This window comes from Ziziphus jujuba, chromosome 9 (genome assembly GCF_031755915.1).
Source record: "Ziziphus jujuba cultivar Dongzao chromosome 9, ASM3175591v1".
Lineage (NCBI taxonomy): Eukaryota > Viridiplantae > Streptophyta > Magnoliopsida > Rosales > Rhamnaceae > Ziziphus > Ziziphus jujuba.
Window position 1 is genome coordinate 21,898,639 of NC_083387.1, and position 14,775 is coordinate 21,913,413.

At 29.9% G+C, this 14,775-nt stretch overlaps 1 long non-coding RNA gene across 1 annotated transcript; it reads right to left on the bottom strand.

The window, feature by feature from the left end:
• Nucleotides 1-4,487: 4,487 nt before the first annotated feature.
• On the bottom strand, nt 4,488-6,409 carry LOC125424107 (uncharacterized). Its single transcript, XR_007242879.2, has 2 exons — nt 6,305-6,409; nt 4,488-6,162 (listed from the first exon to the last, which is right to left on the bottom strand). It is a non-coding gene; the product is annotated as an uncharacterized LOC125424107 (long non-coding RNA).
• Between the last annotated feature and the right edge of the window lie 8,366 nt (nt 6,410-14,775).

Genomic DNA, 14,775 nt, shown 5'->3' on the forward strand with positions numbered 1-14,775 from the left:
AAAAGGCCAATATATATATATATATATATCTATATATAAATTTCCTTTTCAGCTTTCATCCATGTTTCAGTTTTCCCTTCCAATTTTTCTCGTAGCGGTTCTTTCCTAAATTTCACATTGTCTCTTCTCCTCCTTTTTTTTTTTTTTTCTTTTAATGTTTTAGTTGTAATTTTTTAAAACAAATTTGACAGAAAATAAATTGAAATATATATATTTTTTCTCTCCGCGTTGTTGTTCAATATATGTATTTTTATCAACTGTGATTCTAAACAAGTTATAATTTAGATTATACTGTTTATATAAGCCATTAATTTAAATATTAGACAGTTTTAATTCTTCAAATTCTAACCCAAAAAAAAAAAAAAATTAGAAAGGAACAATTTGATATTATGCAATATTAATAGGGATTTTTTTAATATTAAAAAAAGAAGTTTAAAGGCCAAATTGGAACATGATTAAAAGCCCTCTCTAAAAAACAATAACTATTTTGGGTTTTAGTAAATGTAAATAAAGGTGTGTATGCAATTTTATTTTATTTTAATTATGTATTCTTTTTGGGTTTTTAACATCAATGCTTTATGCAATTTCAATATTTTTACGCTTATACCACATGGTACCAAATTAGCATCATTATCTCTCTAGTTTATAAATGATGCACTATTAACTCAAAGCCTTTATCACAGCATGGTTAGTATATAAAGGCTTTGGACTAATATGATAAAACTTCATAAAATGTTTTCCCCATAGATTAAAATAGGAAAGTAATGAACTAGAAATTCTTTTTTTTTTTCCCCTAAATTAAAGTTTTATAATAAGAAAATCAATGTATAACTAAATGTTGTCCATTAATAATTGTTGTGTCAACAAAGATCCCTTCGATAATCATTTTCTATAGCAACAAATAGCAATATATATATATATACATATATATATATATATATATATATTTTCCTTTTTGGTAACGAGGAAACTTTAATTTATTTATGGACAAAATGTAGGTTAGTATTTTTACTTTCATATTTTTTTAATTTGGGATCTGTAAAAAATTTTTTTGATAGATAATATTATCTACTATTCAAATTGTTAAAACCAAATGCTTTCTGTTAAAAAGTTGATCACGTGAAAATCACGTGACAAATAAAACAATTTTTTTATTTTATAATTTCATGTTTTTTAAGAGAAATTTCAATGGAAAAATAATTTAAAATTTGAAAATACAAACCAGGGGAGCAAGAAGGAAGTAATGAAGAAGAGAGATGAGATGTCTTCAAACAGCTTGATTTATTCAATGAAGTTGTTATATAACTATGGAAGACCACGACCTCTTATGGTGAGAACATCAATGACCAACACAAACCTTAGAAAGAGGTTTTACCGATGTAATACCCATAAGATATGTTTTAGGTTTTGCCAATCTTGGGAGGGGGTTTTGTGGTGATGGAGTTTAAGGTTTTTCCAATCTTGCCAATCTTGTACGTAATGAATTTGACTTAGAAAATAATTTTGGATTCAGTGGTGGGGAAGCTGTTAAAGGTAAGGAAAGGAAGTAAAATAATAAGTTTTAGATTAATTGATTATTTATTTCTAATTGGACACATTGGAATTTTAATTCTCAAACATTAAATTAGTACACCATCTTGGGAGCTTAGAGTGCGTTATAGAACTTGTTAAATTCCATTTTAAATTCCCGAACGTCTCTCTGTTGTTTTCAATTCTCTTGTACATATTTTAAAAGCAAAAAAGGTATTTTCTGGGTTGGTGATTCCCATAAACTCCATTTGCTAATCGGAACATAAATTTTTTTAGTCCATTTTTATTTTTATTTTTTAATTGTCGTTTTCTTTGGTTGACCAAAACAAATATATCTATATATATGTATATACATGCTGGAAGAGGCTACGGCGTGGTCTGTCTACATATGGATCCACACCAAAATCAACGCTTTTCAAAAAAAATGTCGGTTTTGTTGTGTATGTGTACACAGCTGTACATAGCAAAACCAATATTTTTTTTAAAAAACATCAATTTTGGTACGAGTCTATATGCGGACGGACTACACCATAGCCTTTCTCTATACATGCATATATATATATATATATATATATTATTGGGTTGCTAAAGACTTTAAAAATAATTGACAGTTTTATCATTTGGGTTGCTAAAGACTTTAAAAATAATTGACAGTTTTATCATTTGAAGAAACAGGCTTCATCGTATATCTTTGACATATTTATTGGAAAGATGATTATATCGTATTGCAGTGTGTGTTACTTGGTTTCCAAGGGTCTACGGCCTGTTTTCCCAAAGCTCGCAGAGTTGCTTGAGAGATGCTGGCAACAAGATCCAGCATTACGGCCAGACTTTTATGAAATCATAGAGATACTGAAGCAATTAGCCAAGGAGATAATTTTTTGGGTTGCTGACCATGACTGGCTCTCTAAATTATGATTATTTATTAGTTTATATAGATTATCATTTGGTAATTGTCACTTCGTCCATAACATGGCTTTTAATATATTTCACGTCATTGGGGTACTTTGTTTGGGTGCGTAAGTCCGATTAGGGGATGTGAGTGGTTGATTTATTGATAATGTCAAAAGGGAAACAACCCTATGAAACAATATTAACCCAAGAAAAAAATTTTCGTTCAATGAATACAAATTTTATTTGCATTATTATAAAAAAGGATCAGCTTGCAGTCCTAGGTAAGGTTACAAACCATACTTTAAAAAGTTATTATATAACCTATTCTCGGTCCACCACATAATAGCTCAAGCTTTTAGGAAAGCCATTAAAGATTCTAGTTGAGGTTGTTTTCATTTTAAATTCGTTTAGGTAAAAAACTAATTATGCAACTCACTGGAAAAAAACAATTTTTATTGAAATGAGGATCGTACATCAACCGTAAGGAGATTTTTTTTTTAAAATAGGAAAATTAGAAAACTAAACTTCTGTAGAGATGGAAGCTTAATATTCAGCTATAGTTTGGCTATCCAATGAGTCACTTTATTTGTTCTGTGAAAGAGAGGGAAAAAAATTCTTTAAAAGAAAGCTTCAAATGCAAAATATCTTTTATAATTGCTGTAGCCTTCCAAGGACAACAAATACAAATTTGGGGCATAACTTGATAATATCAAATATGAATTCGATTTGATTGGAGAATTCCATTATATAAGATTAAACTTTCGTTTTAATTAGAACTTGCTTTGAGATTTTAAAATTACAGGTATGAAATTTAGCTCTTGTCTCCTCATAAATAGATTTATAATTGGGCTATTTCAATGGGCTTAATTGAAACCATGAGTCTAGTCTAATCAAATGGATAAAGACTGTTGGGTCTAGTCTAAAAATAAAAATAAAAATAAACATTTTAAAAAATGGATTTAATTCTAGATCATATGGAATCAAAAGGATCCTAACCAACAACATTATAAAAAAGAAAAAAGGATTATGATTAGGTAAAGAAAATTTGATGGCCTTGGCATTATTATTCTATTAATTTAAATAAGCTAAATTGAATACCAATTTTGTGAAAAATATGAAATTAAACTTTAAAGTTTTGAATTGCTGTACCCCCCCACCAAAAAAAAAAAAAAAAAAAAAAAAAAACCAACAGTAGTTCGGAATTGAGAGTGCAACATATATAGTCAGGCAGCTATGGTCCAATATAATAAAATGAGATAGTTTTAATTAATATTATCAATAGTACGACGGATATTTATGCATAAAAAATAAAAATATTTTCCAAAATTATAATAGAAGATATGTTGACCTGAAATATTATGGATTATCACATGTCGGAAATTAAAACCAATCACTTACTAGATTTTATTATTATATCAGTACATACAATTTAATGATAGAAATGTTAAACGAAAAGCACTACTCATTAAAAATAAAAAAAATGATTTTGTTGTTTTTTAATTATAGCGATTTATTTTTTTTACTCTTTTAATTGAGAACTTTACAGAAACACCAATACAAAAATGCTCTTAGAAGTCAGAAGAAGGATCTAGTCTATTTCTACTTCTTAACACTAAAAAGAAAATAAAAAAAATATATGTGGTCTACTTCTATTTCAATATTATATCAACCAAACATTAGACTGGGATTTTAAAGAAATAAAAATATGGCCAACCACAATAGAATATAGTGGATGCCCAAGCACGGGTAGGTGGAATATCAATGCCCATTCAGAAAACAGCACAGAATTCAGTAGTGGGACGCCTGAGCATTTTTTGTCTTCTGTGATAAAAATAAATAAACAAAATGGATGGAACATATGAACCTTCACTAGAACGGAAGTTCTGGACCTGAGTAAAAAATGTTTTTATACTAAAATCCCTACCTCAACATAATAAATAAATAAAATCCTTGAAGATGATCGGATTCAGATCCAATTATTATAAAGTGGGCTTACTTTTAAGTATGATTCCAAGAGTCTCATTAAGGATAGTGAGGATCTTTATATAGAAACACAGAAAGAATATTGGAAAAGCCTTATTCATTAAAGAACCAGTTCCAGTATATATATATATACACACAGCCATACACTCAAGTAGTTAAACAAGATAAGTTTTACAAGTAACAATACAACAACTTAAGATAAGAAGATAACAATAAGGCAGTGAAGGCTTATTATCCTTTAAGCCCCCTCAAGATGTGGGGTTGTGAGACAACATCAATCTTGGACCTGAGTACTGTGAAGTGGAGTCAGGGAAAAGCCTTAGTAAGAGTGTCAGCAAGCTGATCTTTACTTGAGACATGAAAAATCCGAACTTGGTCAGAAGAAACCATTTCCCTTACAAAATGAAAATCAGTTGACACGTGCTTGATTTTGGAGTGAAAGACAGGCTTTGCAGAACGACATGCAGCCTCAATATTATCACAGTATACTGCTGAGCTTGAGGAAGAGGAAGATGATGTTCATGCATCAACGAAGTAAGCCAACATACCTCAGAAGTTGTGTTGGCAACTGCTCTGTACTCGGCTTCAGTAGAGGATCGGGAAACTAATTTCTACTTCTTAGAGGACCAAGAAATTGGGTTGGTGCCTAGAAAAACAATGTAAGACATTGTGGAAGTTCTGTCATCATGGTTACCTACCCAATCCACATCAGAAAATGTGTGAAGAGAAAGAGAGGTTTGGCCCGAAGTTGCAAGCCATAAGAGCTTGTCCCTTTCAGATACCATAATACCCGTTTAATAAAGGCCTAATGCAATTCGGATGATTGATGCATGTATTGTGAAAGTTTATTCACAGCAAAAGCACTATTTGGCCTAGTAAAAGACAGTATTGGAGACTCCTAACAACTTTGCGGTACCAAGTGGCATCAACAGATTTGGAACCATCATGCAAGGTTAATTTTGTTGATGATGCTAGAGGTGTCGATACCTCTTTAGCATCTGCCACACTGGTCCTTTCAAGAAGGTCCAAAATATATTTTGGCTAAGATAGAAGCTTGTAGGAATCACTTCGATGCCGAGAAAATAGTACAAATTGCCCATGTATTTGAGGGAGAATTTATGAGATATGGCTTGAATGAAGTGAGAAAAGCAGCTATGTGCTATTCCCTGTATAGATTGTGTTATCAACATAAACAAGCAGGTATATGAGGGAGTGATCTTTGTGATAGACAAAAAGAAAGGTATCTGCCAGAGAATTTGTAGAACCATACTGAAGAAGAAAATTTTTAAGTTCTGTGTACCATGCTTGGGGAGCTTGTTTAAGACCATAGATAGCCTTCTTAGACGACATACATGAGATGGCTTTTCAGGGTCCACACAACCTAGTTGTTGTGCCATATAAACCTCCTCTTGAAGATGCCCATTTAAGAAGACACTGTTCACATCTAGTTGTTTGATTGGCCAGTTATTTGTGAGTGTAATGCTCATAACAAGCCGAATTGTGGTAGGCTTGATCATGGGACTAAACATCTCAGTATAATCGTGTTCTGGCTGTTGAGTAAATCCTTTTGCAACAAGTCATGCTTTGTAACGACTTATGGACCCATCTGATTTTTTTTTTTTTTTTTAATTTTAAATATCCATTTGCTGCTAATGAGATTCCGATTTGAATTGTAAGGCACCAAGTCCCACATTTTATTTTCCATTAGAGTCTCCAATTATTAGACTGAAAAGCTTCCCGAACAGTCTTAGGTTCCTGATCAATACATATAGGGGTTTTTGTAGCAGAGAAAAAATCATTGAAAAGTTTTTTAAGTTTAAAAATGAGGTTCATAGAGTGAGTGTGCATGGAATGCATGTGGGTAGGATTAATAGGGGTGCAGTGTGAGAAGACTTACGTGAAGGACTTCATGGTTTGCACATGTGGAGGAGTTTTGAATAGTGTCTGGCTAGTGCACCCTTGAAGAGCTTGTTGCTATTTGGTGTGGAGAAGAAGTCTCATGATGTTGATCATTAAATGAGTTAAGTGGAGTAAGTGGAGTAAATAAAGATGAGGGAGTGGGAAGAGATGAGAATGGAGGAAAGTGATGTGGTGGAGCAAAAAATCCACTAGGTGATGGAGACTCACCAAAAATTAGGTGGTGGGCCAGAGGAATGGGATAGATATGAAAAAGGAAAGAGATGTTCTGCAAATTGGACATGTCTAGAATGAAATATCTTGCGTGTGGAAGGGTCAAAATAGATATAACCACTTTGGTTTTTGAGATATCCTAGAAAGATGCAAGACTTGGAATAGGACTCTAGTTTGTGTTTAGCATATGACTTGAGTAGGGCCGTCTCAAGCAATTTTAAGGCCCTAGGCAGAGAAAAATAATTGGGGCCTTAATTTTTTTTTTTAAAAAATTAAATATTAGTTTTTAAAAAGTAGATTTTTATATAAAATCTAATTTTTTAGCTTTTTGAGATGCAAAGTTACTAATTAAATTTTTATATTCAAGTTTCAATAATAAATAATTTTCAATTGATAAAACTGCCAAATTATTTAATCTTTCTTGAGACATTGTTGAGCGTAAATAAGATTTTATTAATTTTAATTTTGAAAAACTTCTTTCTGCTGAAGCTATACTAACAGGTATTGTCAATAGTATTCTATAAGCTATCCATGCATTAGGAAAAAAATTTAAATTTTTTATAAAATTTAATATCTTAAGTGCTGTTTTTAATTCAGGATTTATTATTTCTTTTAAAACTTTTAGTTCTGAAAATAAATCTAAACCATCAATATCAGATAACATGTCATGTTTTAAAAAAATTTCAAGATGCAAACATTTTTCTTTTAGAAAATCATCACCAAGCAATTTTAATTTTTCTACATCATACAAAAAACCAAAATTATTTTCGTATATCTTAAACTGTTCAAACCTAATTTGAAGTGAAGAAATGACATGATCAACTATATAATTGAAATAATTAATATTAAAGGATTCTTAAAGTGAAAGTCTCACCTCATTAGTTTCATTCTCATCAAATTCTTTTTTTCTTCTAATTACACATTTTTCACGAAATTTTGGTTCTACATTCATTTCATTAGCAATCTCTTTAGCACAAATCATAGCAGATATGAACCCATTTTCTTTATAGTTATTAAAAAAATGAAATAAGACCTTTTAGTTGATCTAATGCAATGGCAATATCCATATCTTTATATTGTAAACATTTACTAACAGTGTTAATTGCAAACAATATATCATACCTAATAAAAATTCAAAATTTTCAATCTCATATGTTGCTAAAGAAATTGCTTCACTTTTTGTTTTAGGATCATCACTAGCTTCTGCTAGTTGATATAAAGCATCTCTTATTTGCGGACCTTGATATTTTATTGCTTTAACACTTTCAAGATGACTTTCCCAACATGTTTGTGACAATGATTTAAGAGTTAAATTAGAAACATGGTCTTGTAAAATTTTCCATAAATTAGAAACATGGTCTTGTAAAATTTTCCATCTTTTTGTAGAAGAAGAAAATAATGAGTATATACGTTGTGTCACGCCAAAAAATGTTATAGCACTAGGACAAGAAGTAGCCATGTCACAAAGCACTAATTAAGACTATGACATCCACATGGTGTATAAAAAGCTCTAGAATTTATATCTAAAAATATCTTTTGTACGCCTTGTTGTTTACCTTTCATATTAGATCCATTATCATATCCTTATCCTCTTATATCATTTATATCAAGTTCAAAATTTTTTATTATACTAATAAGCATATCAAAAAGATATTTCCCTGATGTATCATCCACTTTTAAAAATTCTAAAAAATACTCTTCTATTTTGACTGGATTTGTTGAAATATCTACACATCTTAATATAAGAGACATTTGTTCTTGATGACTTATATTTGGGGTACAATCAAGTATAATTGAAAAGTATTTTGCTTCTTTTATTTTTTTAATTATAATATTTTTTATTTCTAATCCTAATATATTTATTAACTCATTTTGTATGTTATGGCCAAGGTAATGATTATGAATTTCACCATTTTGAATAAGTTTAAGGTGTTCTTGCATTATAGGATCAAATTCTACAATCATTTCAATTAAACTTAAAAAATTTCCATTGTTATCTTGATAAATCTTCTCATTTGTGCCACAAAATGCCAAATTATTTTTTGCAAGATTTTTAACTACAGCAATAATTCTTACTAATACGTTCCTCCAATGCTCTTTTTCCTTGTTTATCTTTTCTTGTAAATTTTGATCAATAGTTTTATTTTTAAGTAATCTCATTTTAACATTAAACCAAATATTCATATTTATAATATGTTCACTACTTGTTTCATGACTTTTAAGCTTGGCACTAAGATTTTTCCAATCTTGACATCCTTTGTTTGCTAATTGAATTGTAGTTGATTTTTGACTAAATAATTTACAACAAAAGCAAAATACTTTATCTAATTCTTTTGAATATACTAGCCATCTCCTATCATGTTTTTCTCCATTTGGTGAATAGTAGAAAAGTGTCTAGAATTTTTATCATGTGAAAAACATAAGTTAGTTTCTCTAATTGGACCTTTTTCAACTAATAAATCTATTAAATTTGTATTTATGTTTTCCCATTGTGCTAGATCATTTATATTTTTAACAATAGTTTCATCAATATCATTAAAATTTTTATCTTCTTGATCAACTAATTCATCTTCTTCTAAATTATTATTATCTTTTTCGTTAATATTAATATTTGGTGAATTAAATTTATGATTATTAGAAAGTTCTTGATAGATTTCTTTCTGTCCTAATAAAGTATCATCTTCTAGTGAAAATTCAATTGTTTTTTCATTTAAATTTTCAATTAGTTTTTCTGAGTTTTGATTTTTAGTATCAGTAACAAACCTATTAAGTGCTCCTTTTTGAGATTGAATAAATTCTTCTGTTTTTTCTTTTTTCATACGTTTTGCATATCCAGACTCATATTTTCTAGCAGACATATTTATATTCAAAAAATAGAAAATATAGATCCTTAATATTTTATCAAAATTAAAATGCTTAAAATTAAAGAAACAATAAAACCTGATTTATGCCTTGTACTTTCAATTTGATGATACTTTAAAGTCTGACACTGTTATCTGCATGAATATGATAAAAGAACAAACAAATATTAACTTTTATTTAGATTAATTAAAATAAGCATCTAGGAATAATTGGCCCAAATTAAAAACACCATGTAAGGATTCAAATCCAATCAATTTAGTTGAATAAAAGATATAAAAAAAAAAATAAAAACACAAAATACAGAACAAAATTATGAGCTATATATATATATATATATAAGAACAATAAGAATGATTAGTAAATAACTACATCATGAATTCATATAAAATCATATATATATATATATAATATGAGGAGAATGAATGTAAATTCATTAAAATAAATAAAAACCAACAAGCTTACCTTTAATTTTGGGGCCTTCGGGATTAGAATTGCAATTATATATGTTGAGTATCGAAGATTAAACAACTATGAAAGATTAGTGAATGAGAAGAGAATAAAGGAAGTTAGCAAGAGAAAAAATGCATAAACTCTGCAGAAACAGGAATGAGTATTTAATATGTGTTTTCTCTCTTTTTTACCGTTACAATCTAATTAATTGTAGAAATAAAATATAAAAAATTTCAATTAAACTTTATTAGTGTTCTTTTCCAAAGATAAAAATAATTATAGATAATTATAACAATAAATGATCAATTAAAGATAATTTAAAATCCTAACAATAACCAACTTCTTATATTTCGAAAATAAATTAATAATAATATTTTATTTAATAAATATATATGTATATATAATATATAAAATATATTTTTTGGGGGCCCCAATAAAATGGGGGCCCTAGGCATATGCCTTAGTGGCCTATGCCTTCAGCTGGTCCTGGGCTTGAGCCAAGGAAAAAAAAGACAGCCAAATTTTTTAAGATTTTAATAATTTGGAATTTCGTGAAACAATTTTTGAAAAAGGAAACTATTATTTAAAATAGAAGTGGGCATTATATTAATTTAATATACGGCAGTTTCAAAAGAAAAAGTCCAAAATTGAACAGGTAAATTAGCTTGAGATAAGAGTGCAAGTCTTGCTTCTCTAATATGATGATGTCTGCATTTAGCTTATCCATTTTGTTATGGAGTATGTGGTGTAGTTAAAAAATGGGATATGCCATTTTGTTGAAAAAAAAATTTAATTTTAAAAACTCACCACCATTATCAGAGAAAAAATAATTTGTTTTTGAAAAAAAAAAATTCCACCCCTAATTTGAAATTAACAAACACAAAAGCAACTTCTGATTGGACTTAATTGGAAACAACCATACATATTTAGTAGAATGATCAACAAAGAGAATATAATATTTGAAACCATTAGTAGATGGAATTTGAGTTGGTCCCCAAACATATGAGTATATCAATTGTAGAGGTTGACTACTAGACATGGGTGAAATGCCAAATAGGAGTTTGTTCATTTTATTACAACGACAAGACACACAAGTGAAACTTTTATTGAACGAGACTGGTAACGAAGCAGACGAAACAATCTAACTAAGAACATGATTTGAAGGATGGCTTAACCGTTGATGCCAATCTTGAAAAGATGCTTTAGTGATGGAGAATGCAAGAGGTTTGTGGGAATGACCATCTTGTAACGCCCCCTCCCGAAGTACACTGGAAAATTCTCAAGTTAACAAGGTTTGACCATCATTGATTGAAAAAGGATCAATATTTGACGATTCGAAAAGAATTCTAGGTTGACCGAGACACCATTGTGAAGTATACATCAACTGAGTTTGTAAATTACACATCGAAAATGAAGCTACGGTTTGAAAGTTATGAGCAAAACAAGTTGAGGTTCGAACTGTCCAAGGGTGTTGGAGTTGACTTTTTATTTTTGTAAAATTGAGTTTTGACTCACATATGAGTGTGAAGTACTCGTTGATACGAGTTTGTAGACTACCAGCATGCCTGATTTGGACACGTGGTTTGAAAGTTATGGACCTATGAAGTTTTTCCGAGATAGGTATTACTATTCATCGATCTGTGAGTGTGCATGAACCGTGACGCCACATGTAACATTATCAAGGATGCCATGTGTCATGACAAGAAAATGCCAAATGTCTGCCATAATTAAATATTATATTATTTTATTATTTTATATTATATTATTATTTTAATATTATTTTATATATTTATTTATTTTCTTTTTCTTTTTTTTCTTTTCTTCTCCCCCACATGGGGAAATACCCCCAGAGGATTCTTTCTTTTTTCTTCTTCCTTCTTTCTTTTTCTTCTCTCTTTCTCTCTCCCTCCTGTGGGTCTCTCTCTCCCGTTTACATCTCTTCCGGCCGCCACACGGCCACACGCGTCGGACGGTGTGGTGGCCCATGGCTGGCGGAGCTCGGATGCCGAGTCGCTGGTCGGTTGGCTAGCCTGGTCTTGGTTGGGCGGTTTTCTGGTGGCCACTGCTCGTGTGGATAGTCCTCCCCCTTAGATTTCGACCCCTTGGTTCCGAAAATGACCTCCATTTGCTGAAATTTTAAGCCATTTGTGAGATATGTGGAGAGGGAGCTCGGCCGAAACTTCCCGGTCAAATTTTGATCACCACCGACGAGGTTGTGGTCAATGAAGGTTAGAAACGTGTTCATTGTCTCATTAGCTTTCTATACGTACCTCATTTGCGAATTATGGTGTAGTATTTTGAAAGATGCCATTTTTGAATAAAATATTATTATTTTAATATGGTAATCTGAAAAATATGCCTGTTTAATATTTAAATAATTATTATTAATATTGAAGATGTCAAATTTATGTTGAATGGAATAAGTATGGCTTTGAAAAATATTATTGAAAGTTTAGGAAGCTGTAGTTTTAAGGTGCTATTAAATTACTATTAAATTATTATTAATTTTATTGTGAGATTATGACACCTATTAGAATATATTTTTATACTTAATTATATGCGAAATTGTATGTGGTTTTAATGATATTTGGTGTGAATTGATTTGAAGGTCGAGGAATTAATTGTATCAAGATTACCGTGATAACAAAAATATGTTTATGTGTGTGATTATTTACTTATTTATGGAATTGAATTTTTGTGGAAGAGATTAATTTTATAAAATTATGTTTTAAATCTTATCAAATTTATTGTTGATTTAAATGTTGAAATTTTGATGCATAAACAATGCATTTATGTGATTTTAATTATGTATGAATTTTTATATATTTTTCTTTATATTATTTTGGTGTAAATTGATTTCATGAATTTGAAGAAAAATATTTATTTAAATTTTAGTATTTCCAAAAAATATATTTATGCATTAATTAATTAATCAATTTATTTATTATTTATAAACTTGATTTTTATCTAATTTTATCAAAACTCATTATTTTAATAATACTATAAACATTTAGAGTTTTTCTTGACGCACCATACACATACCAGTGTTTTGTATATGTGGATATGATTAGCGTGCATGTTTATTTATAGGGTTGTCTTGTAGTTGCCATCGAACCGAGGGTAGGTAACTTTGATATTGGCTATAGCCGTCCCCTTCCATGGCTAGGAAGACTGATAGTAACGGCGCTATAGAACATCACGTGATGATATGTTGATTTCTTTTTTTAACCTCTCTGTCAAACTGTGCTTTGGGATGCTGGGCACTGTCGAGCACCACTGGTATTTAGTATGTGCATCAAACATTTACATATATAAGTATATTATGTTTGTATGTATTACACCGCACGGGACGATGATCCAATGTGGTCCATAAAGAGCTAGCTTCCTAACTATGTTGCCTACGAATCTATGGAATCGGACGGCCAATTTAGACAACCATCCTTAACTATATTGGTAGCAAGGTATTAGCAATAGCTGGAATCATGGATCACGCAGCATATTAGAAAGTATCGCTCGTACCTCCAATGCGTGTGTATATTTTATAATATGATTTTAGTTTTAAAATATTATTTTACCTTATATTATCTTATTTATTCACAATCTGATTTTTTAATATTATGCTTAATTGCTTTTATTATTATTATTATTATTATTATAATGATTAATATTATTTTTTTGTTGTTATTAATATTGCTATTTGTTATTATTGTTACTGTAATTGTTAATATTATTTATTATAATTATTTTTAGTATTAATTTCATTATTTATTATTTATTATTATTATTATTATGATTATTATTATTATTATTGCCATTAATTATCATGGTTGCTGCCATTTTATTATTGGTATTTTGTGATTATTATTGTTGTTATTAATATTGTTATTATGATTATTAATTATTTATTCCTTATTATTATTATTATTTTTATTATCATTATTATTATTTTTATTGGTATTATTATCATTTATTGCTATTTTTATTATTATTATCATTGGTATTATACGGAACCCTTTAGGCAAGTGTGTAAGCCTTCGGGCAAGTGTGTAAGCCTTCGGGCAAGTGGGTAAGCTTATAAGGAAGTGTGGAAGCCCACGGACAAGTTATGATATTATTGTTATAATATTATTATTATTATTATTATTATTATCCTATTTTCTCCTGTTTACGTTATGCATTGAAACGTTGTAAAACAATATTAACATGTAATATAGTACTAAGTGGGTGGTATGGACGGATGTGAATATTTAAAGGTATATTTTTGTTCTTGACTTATTAGTTCATTTCTATCGTATATATGTTTTTATATAGTTTGATATTGAAGTGCTGCAACTTGTGGAAATTATTGTAGTAAGGTGGGAGGAATAAGGAGATATTGTTAGAAATGTTTTTTTGTGCAGGGAATTTTGTGGTAAGTCCAACCGTTGGGGGAGATGTTGCCTGATTTTCTATTGGAGGGTTTGGTAGGATTTTCCTGGAATTAGGGCTTGTCGAGGATTTCGGTGAGAAATTTTTAACGGGCCCTGACAATTTGGCTGAGCTTCAGAAGGCCATTCATAAACTCCTCCTTTATGCGGGCCCTTAAGAAGAACCAATCATGTCTGCAAGTCCTTAACAAAAAAACAAAGTGAGGATAAAACTCAACAGTGACATTATTTAACTGATAGAATTTTGATATAGAAAGTAAATTGCGTGTAATGGAAGGAACACAAAAAACATTATTCAAAGAAAAAGACTTGAGAGGAGTGGGCAAGAGAGTGGAACCTATTTTTATGACTGGAAGAAACTTACCATTCCCAACAACTATCTCATCAGTGCCTTCATAATCAAAATGGAGAGAAAGATTTTGCAAGTCATTAGCATGTGGAATTTGAGTTAGCAGTGGGATGCGGTCCAAGAAGTCTTTGTTGCATGGAATTGACTTGT